The sequence below is a fragment of the Cylas formicarius genome, unplaced genomic scaffold (genome assembly GCF_029955315.1).
Source record: "Cylas formicarius isolate icCylForm1 unplaced genomic scaffold, icCylForm1.1 PGA_scaffold_4__25_contigs__length_36172078, whole genome shotgun sequence".
In the NCBI taxonomy this organism is placed as follows: Eukaryota; Metazoa; Arthropoda; class Insecta; order Coleoptera; family Brentidae; genus Cylas; species Cylas formicarius.
The window spans coordinates 8,320,690-8,327,916 of record NW_026844334.1 but is presented as its reverse complement, the minus strand read 5'-3'; the positions used below and the strand labels follow the sequence as shown (position 1 = coordinate 8,327,916).

The 7,227-nt window shown below is 36.7% G+C and overlaps 1 protein-coding gene across 2 annotated transcripts in view; it reads left to right on the top strand.

Moving 5' to 3' along the window:
• Positions 1-461: 461 nt before the first annotated feature.
• The window catches only part of LOC132701054 (glycine receptor subunit alpha-4), a 91,033-nt gene continuing 84,267 nt past the window's right edge, over positions 462-7,227 (top strand). Inside the window, exon 1 of one of the 2 annotated variants that reach the window (XM_060668696.1) lies at positions 462-747. The gene's annotated coding sequence lies outside the window, so the exon portion shown is untranslated. Of the gene's footprint in view, positions 748-780; positions 909-7,227 lie in introns of those variants that run through there. The other variant, XM_060668697.1, reaches the window with a different exon arrangement.

Below are 7,227 nucleotides of genomic sequence, written 5' to 3'. Positions count from 1 at the left end.
TTGCCCGAAACCAATGGATTTCTTCCCATATTTTATTACAGATTCGCATTCGCTTGTTTCGGCTAGTCAAAACTGTCATCGTCAAATCGAACCTTAAACAGAGATTTTAAGGGTGTATAGTTTTTAAGTGGGACACACTGTATTAAGTTTTTTATTATTTTTTGTGGCTTTTAACCATCAAGTCGATTTATTTTTGACTATCTTTAACTAAATTTACCCAAATTTTGGCGAAGCTTCTAAAGCTTCTGAAAAAAAATTATAATTATTAGAAGAAGAAACAAAAAAAAATGGTTACCTTTTGAGGTGAGGCCCATTATTTGTTTTTTTCTGTGTAAAAAGTGCAAACTTTGTCATTAATTAATATACGATGCGCAAACGCAAGTGAGAGCTGGACGATAAAAATAGGAAGCGCAATACAATCGCGGTAGTATGGACAATAATTTAAAAACGAAAATAGGTACGCGAAAAGTGTCCAACGTGGTGGGCGTCGCCGTCCTAACAGGTCGCGTCGGGCGCGTAGGTTCGCGCGTGCGACAGTGCAGTTCGAACTTTAACGCGAATGCGCTTTTCTTTGTGTGTGTATTCGGGCTTTTCCGAACGCGCGCGCTCTGCCCAGTTTTCCACAGTACAACAAAGCTCGCAAGTCGGTTTGGTTAAAACGGAGAGTGGTGAGTGCTGTCGTCGCGGAACCATTTGACGTCTATTCGGATCCAATGCGGCAAACTCCGAGGTGACCTGACGTGAAAGGTAAAGTCCGCGACGTTTCGGGCGGGTACGACTTTAAAACCCGATTTTTTTTTTGCTAATCGGAAACAGTTTGAAAGTAATTTTAGATGATTTGGTAATCGGTATCGGTTCTGGAGCAGAGAAAAAAAATCGATAATTAAACTTGTTAACAAAGAAATCCGGTAATGTGTGTGTGTAGTTTCGCTAGAGCTTTGGTCGGTACGGCACGGCAGTGGCGTACGGTTTTAGTTAGCATTTTACACTTTCTGCACAAAGCAAATCACTGACTTGCTGGGTTCGATAGATTTTTTTATAAGGATAAATACAAAAAGAAAACTTTGCCGTTCATAAGCTGCTTATGCGATTATATTAACTTTTCCATTTACGATTTTTGGATTTATTATTTATTATTATCGTCCTTTTGAAGCGGCGACGGAAAAAATATGGAGAAAGGCCACTATAAGGTATACAGGGTGTTCGGAAATTCAGTTCGGAAACTTGGAGCAAAGATTCAACGTGGTAAAAAGTGCTTAGGCAGAATCACAAATCCTCAAAAATTATTTACTCTTTACTCTGTCGATAAGTGTTATCGTTTAGCCACAAATTGACTTTTTTATTCTAGGCTCGAATACCCCGCACTTCTAGTGTAAAGAAAGGTGATACTGGATATCCCGATATGAATTTCTGTTACAGAAAAGCAAGTGGAAATGCAGGCCGGCATTACTAACCTGCAGGCACTAAAGTTTAAAGTTTAAAAAGTGAAAAATAGCAAAAGTCAATGCATGTTTAATTTAAGTAACAAAAATAAATTTAATATTTCGGAAAATAAAAAATTGTTAATAACAATCGGGAATTAAACAGTATACAACGTTAATTACAATTCATTTTTAAAATGCCCATCATTCATTTCTAAATATTTTAAAAATTGCCGTTGAACACGAAAAAATACGCCTTTCTAATGATTTCGCAACCATTTATTATTTTTTTTCGTAGATCATTGATATGTGTTATAGATGTTTCATACACTAAAGACTTTAAGTGCCCCCAAAAAGGGAAGTCCATGGGGTTAAGATCTGGTGAGCGAGGCGGCCAAGCTAGAGGTCCGCCACGACCTATCCATCGATGTTCAAATGCCTGATTTAAATACCTTGGTACAGCCAATGTAAAATGGGGTGGAGCGCCATCTTGCATTTTTTGTCTCCACTGCAAGAGTATTTCTTCCAGCAAAGGTGGTAGTTCCTCTTGGAGAAATTGAAAATACATTTCCCTCCTTTAAAGAAATGAGGTCCTATAAGATTATCTTCTATAATTCCAGCCCATACATTTAAAGAAAACCGGCGCTAATGTTTTCCTTCCATTTTGGAATGTTCCACTTGAACCCTTTGAACATGAAAGGGTCAAATATCATTTTCATACAAAACTTTCCAAACTGTAGAACAAGCAATTCTTTCCTGAGCAGCAATTTTTCTCGTACTCGGTACGGGTCAGCCTCTATTTTGAAGTTCTTCTCTTGCAGCGGTTCTTTTATACCTTGGTCTCCCTTTATTCATATTATCAGGTTTGAATGATTCCCTTTCACCAAGTCTTCTGTGTATGTTGATGAATGCCTTAGGAGATGGAACGTTTCTATTTTCCATTCGCTCTTCCGTAGCAAAAATGCATATCACAGTAGCAGATGGATAATAAGCTCTTTTAATAGAAACTATTTTTTAACGGATTGTGACAATAACTTTTTCAAATTCCATTAAATCCTGTTAGGTAAAATCACATTTACAGGTAAAATTCGAAACGAGAATAAAACAGTCGATTTGTGGCTAAACCATAACACTTTTCGACTTAAAACAAGAGTAACAAATTTTGACTACTTGTGATTCTGCTTAAGCCAATCTGTTCAATTTTGTAATATCAGACTAAATATATAAAATACGGGGAAAATAAAAAAAAATGTTCTAGGTAAAGCGCCCTCTAGAGACAGATTTCCTGAACACTTTTATTTTGTAACCACCATTATTTTACCACGATGAATCTTTTCTCCTTTCTCCAACACCCCGTATAACGTCTAATAGGAAAGTGAACCACAGACGACAGGACATCAGTTAAACAAATTGTTTGTCGAGCTCCTCCTCCTAGTCTGATTAGCAAGTATTTCTTGACAATGTACATCACGGAAACAACCGACTTAGGGTAGAATTCATGGAAGCTTTTTCGGGCAAAGAAGGCATTAAAATGTGGCATCATTAATAATTGAATAAATTAGTAATTACATAAATACGATGAATGAATATAAATGGCGATGAATACGACCCTTAGCTCATTTCAAGCAAACATATATTTGCACCTCGGTAGGGAAGAGTGGGGATGATTCGTCATATCGTATGCTTGACGTTTTTTTTGCAGATTTAAGAAGATATTTTGTATTTGTAAATAGAGGCCCTGCCTAATACTGATAATACAGGAACTTATGAAACTATGTAAAACATTTGAAGGTCCAGTCCCAATGCTCAAGCTCGAAATTTAAGGTCTCTTTTTTAACCAACGAACTTGCGGTATTCAACAAACAACATGGTCCCTGACAGATCGTCGATAAGTTTGTTTGCGGCATTTTTACTGCCGTATTTTCTCAAAATATGACCTTCTCCTTCTTCAAGTGCCGTTTTGGCTGCTGCTCTGAACAGATTGGTACTGGAGGTGTTGAACCATTCGCCCAGATTTCTTAACCAGGAATGTCTCCCACTGATTTTCTTCCACTTATTTTTCCTTGCATTATGAGTTGTATTGAGTTATATTTGTTTCCCCGTCGTCACATGTATAGCATTTTCCTCTTTTGAATAGTCACTGCACCCAGAGTTCCAAAGCGTCATGCAAAAATATATGGATATCACTTTTTAGAAAAAAAATGGCATAAAGTGCTGGTTAGTAGCGTGGCAGGAAAATCAGCCTCTTTTCTACATAATTTTTTATCTTAGTAGCGCCAGTATAGTAGCTATATGGGCAAACTAGGCCAAACACTTCAGACGACAGACAGCGGGGTTGATTCACCGCCACATTTGCTTCACATTTTGTTCGAAGAGGTATTAACACACATTTTATATTTGTACCAACAGGGAAGTCTCCACACTAATTTGCTGTATTTTAAATTAAGGGGTGGGTGCTTATTATATAGCTAGCCATAGCCATACCTATCAACAAGCTACGCGCACTACACTATCTTCGATTTATAAGCCTAAAATAGCTTTGTAGTCTTAAGAATTGGAGGCTCTTTGATTATTTACAAACCGAAACAAGGCCAGAGAATAATTACTTTATCAAGGACTAATCAACAATACTCAAGCTTAAATATCAATACTAGCTTAGTTAGAAAGACATTGCAAATTGTCTTTCACTGAACCAGATTTAAGGATTGCAGATTGTGGCTGATGCTTTTTTTTGTTCTCTAACTTACCAAAAAAAAATGTATTTTCAATTGTTGAAGTTATTTGTTTTTATTTATGAAAATTTGTCGTTGCCATTTGTGTTATGTTTTTTTTTTTTACACTTTCAATGCACATTCAATGTCAGCATTATTTTTCTCTTTCCTCGTGCGGTAAAAAGTATTCCCCAGGCGACCATCTCCTATGCGTGGATTTTTCGACACTAACAGAAGTTATTTCATAACATCAAATTGAATTTTCGTGTTTTTAGTTAATTGCAAACCTCAAGGCGCATTTTTTCCCACATTGCTTCTGCTGGAGTGACAGTTGGGGTGCCTTTTTTTACTTAGGGGAAAAGCTGAATAAAACCCTTTCGAAATCATTTTCATATTATTCGGGTTGCCTCAAAAGGGCTAGAAGTCATAAGGTTCGTTTAAAGAAACACTTGCTAAGTGTATAAATACTTGTCTTGATAAGGTTTTGTTAATTCATTCTGTTCATTCGTTTCTGTAGTTTATCTGCAGGATTCACTTTCTTAACTATTTGTTGTGGAGTTTCAAAGATTGTAAATGGGCAGGTTCGATTAAGAAGATATACCGAATTAACATGTGTGGTCGGCGAAGATATTAGGCATCATTTGGTGTATCAATAAAAGACTGGTCAATAATACTGTATTTAATAAAAATGTAAAAATATACAGAGTGCCTCAGAAATGACTGAAGAGTAAAGAATATCAAAAAGCTTTCCAGCTTTCATTCCGTTTATTGCTACTAAATCACGTTTTGATACACCAATTTCTCTAGAAGCTTGTCTTATATATTCGTATATACAAGCCGCAGACATTACATCATCTTCCAACACGACGTCATATATGTCCATTTTTATTGCAATGGAAAATTTTTATTCAGCACGGTTATTTTGAAACAGACCGGGAGTTTACGTCTTATTTACGAGTCTCTTGTATTTGTTTAGAACGAAAGACAAACAGGGGATTTTTATCAAGCCAAAGTGCCAGCGACTCTTTCTGCATTGAGAAAGTCTCCAGAGCGCGAAAATCCGTTTGCTTTGTGCACGACATTCGATTTTATTATCGTCTTACGTCTCGGAATTCTTTAGCATGCCAGAGTTATTCAACCCAGGCCGTTCATTGAAAGTTTACTACGTTGGTATTTGGAAGATAACATCAATGAACAGTATGTGTGGGTAGCTTTTGTGTGGTCACAAATCACAGACACCACAGTTCACTAATAATCTCATCAGAAGTGTCAAAGACGACAGTTTAGTCGTGTAAATTAAAAAAAAAACATACGACGTATCTCAAACCCGAGCCTCGGCGTCTGCTTCGTCGGAAATTTTCGATGAAGGAAACATAAGGTCGTTTACTGAGGAAACATTATCGTTAACAGCGACGGCGGATCGCCAGCGCCATAAGCGTGTTTTTAATATCGCTCGAGAATTAAATTCTGCACGAATATGGGCAATCGATTTATATAATTCTAACATGCGCCGCATTGTAATAATGATTTAATTTTACTGTACGTTTTGGACTTTGAACGGCACGACATTTTAAATTCGAAGGCGCGCCATAAATTTCTGCCAAGGTGCGAAAATGAAAATTGCAGTCGCGAATCTGCGTCGCGTAACGCTAGACCACCCAGATGTGATACTCTGCCGCGATATGGTTTTCGTTGGTTACCGTATAGTCGCCCCTGAATTATAAGGGAGTAATAAAGATTTCTTAGATAGATGACAAGATAACTTACTAAGTTTTAACACAGTGTCTACAATGACGTGTCTAATAGCAAGCAATAAATAATAGAGACATAGAATAATATATACAAATAGTAAAATATACCGGGTGATACAAGAAAGTGGAAAGACTCTATAACTTTTAAACGGCTCGAGATAATATAGGCTGAATATCCAACTTTTTGACAATATATGGTTGCACTTCCGGTTTGAGCGGAAACGAAATACTTTTACCGTGTCACCTGACCATGGGAAAAATTGTAAATGAAACTTTTCTTTACTTGTCTAATGGCAAATGAACTATTAATTTTTAGGACAACCTAGTTTTTTCAAACAACACCCTAGTGAGAACAAAAAATTTTTATAACCGGTACTTTTTTCTGCAACATTTTAACACCAAAATTTTCAAAATCAAAAAACCAGTAAGTAATAGTATGTTATGCAACAAGTGCGGTGAATGGCATTTGACTCACGAGTTTATTTGGCACGAGCGGAGCGCAGCGGAGCGAGTTTTTAATAAACGAGTGAGTTAAAAAGTTTACCGAACATGTTGCATTCTATACTTTTTCTACGACCTTTAGTTTTTGGGTATATTTTCGCAAAACAGCACGAATACATTCACTGACATGACCGTCAGAATTGACAGTCCTCAAGATTCAAAGCGTGGGAAATATCTCCGAAAACATCCGATTGCTCCCAAATCCGTGCGGTAAAATCCCGGAAATGTTTGAAGTGGCTCGGATTCGTGGGAAAGGAAACTGACGTGGTAAAGTGACGCTTCCCGCACGCTAGATCGATGGGTAAATTAGGTATTTTACAGACGGGAGTAGAAAAATATATTTTTATGAAAATAAAATATTTCTTAGGTGGCTTCGATTCTATCCATCACCAAGTCGGCAAATTTATATCTGATTATCAATTTTGTCGTGTTATCAATTTGGAATGGAAAACAATAATCAATTTTCAAATGGAGAAAAAGTTGATATGTTTCTAATATACGGGGAATGCATCTTCATGAAGCTGACTTTGTAAGAAGACTTCGATATTGTAATTGGCTGTTAGATAAACATAACGAAAATAATAATTTAGTTAACTTAATTTTCTTCACTGATGAGTCACGATTCTCACATAATGCTATGTTTAACCGACAGAACAACAGATACTGGTTTTTAAATAATGAAAGAATGATTCGTCCTCGATAGTTTCAAGAACGGTGAGGAGCCAATGTTTGGACAGGAGTGATAGGAAGCCGAATTATTGGACCAGTTTTTTTTCATTGTGTACGATATTTACAATTCCTAAGAAATGAAATTGAAGACTCGTGACATTAAATATGTGTTTT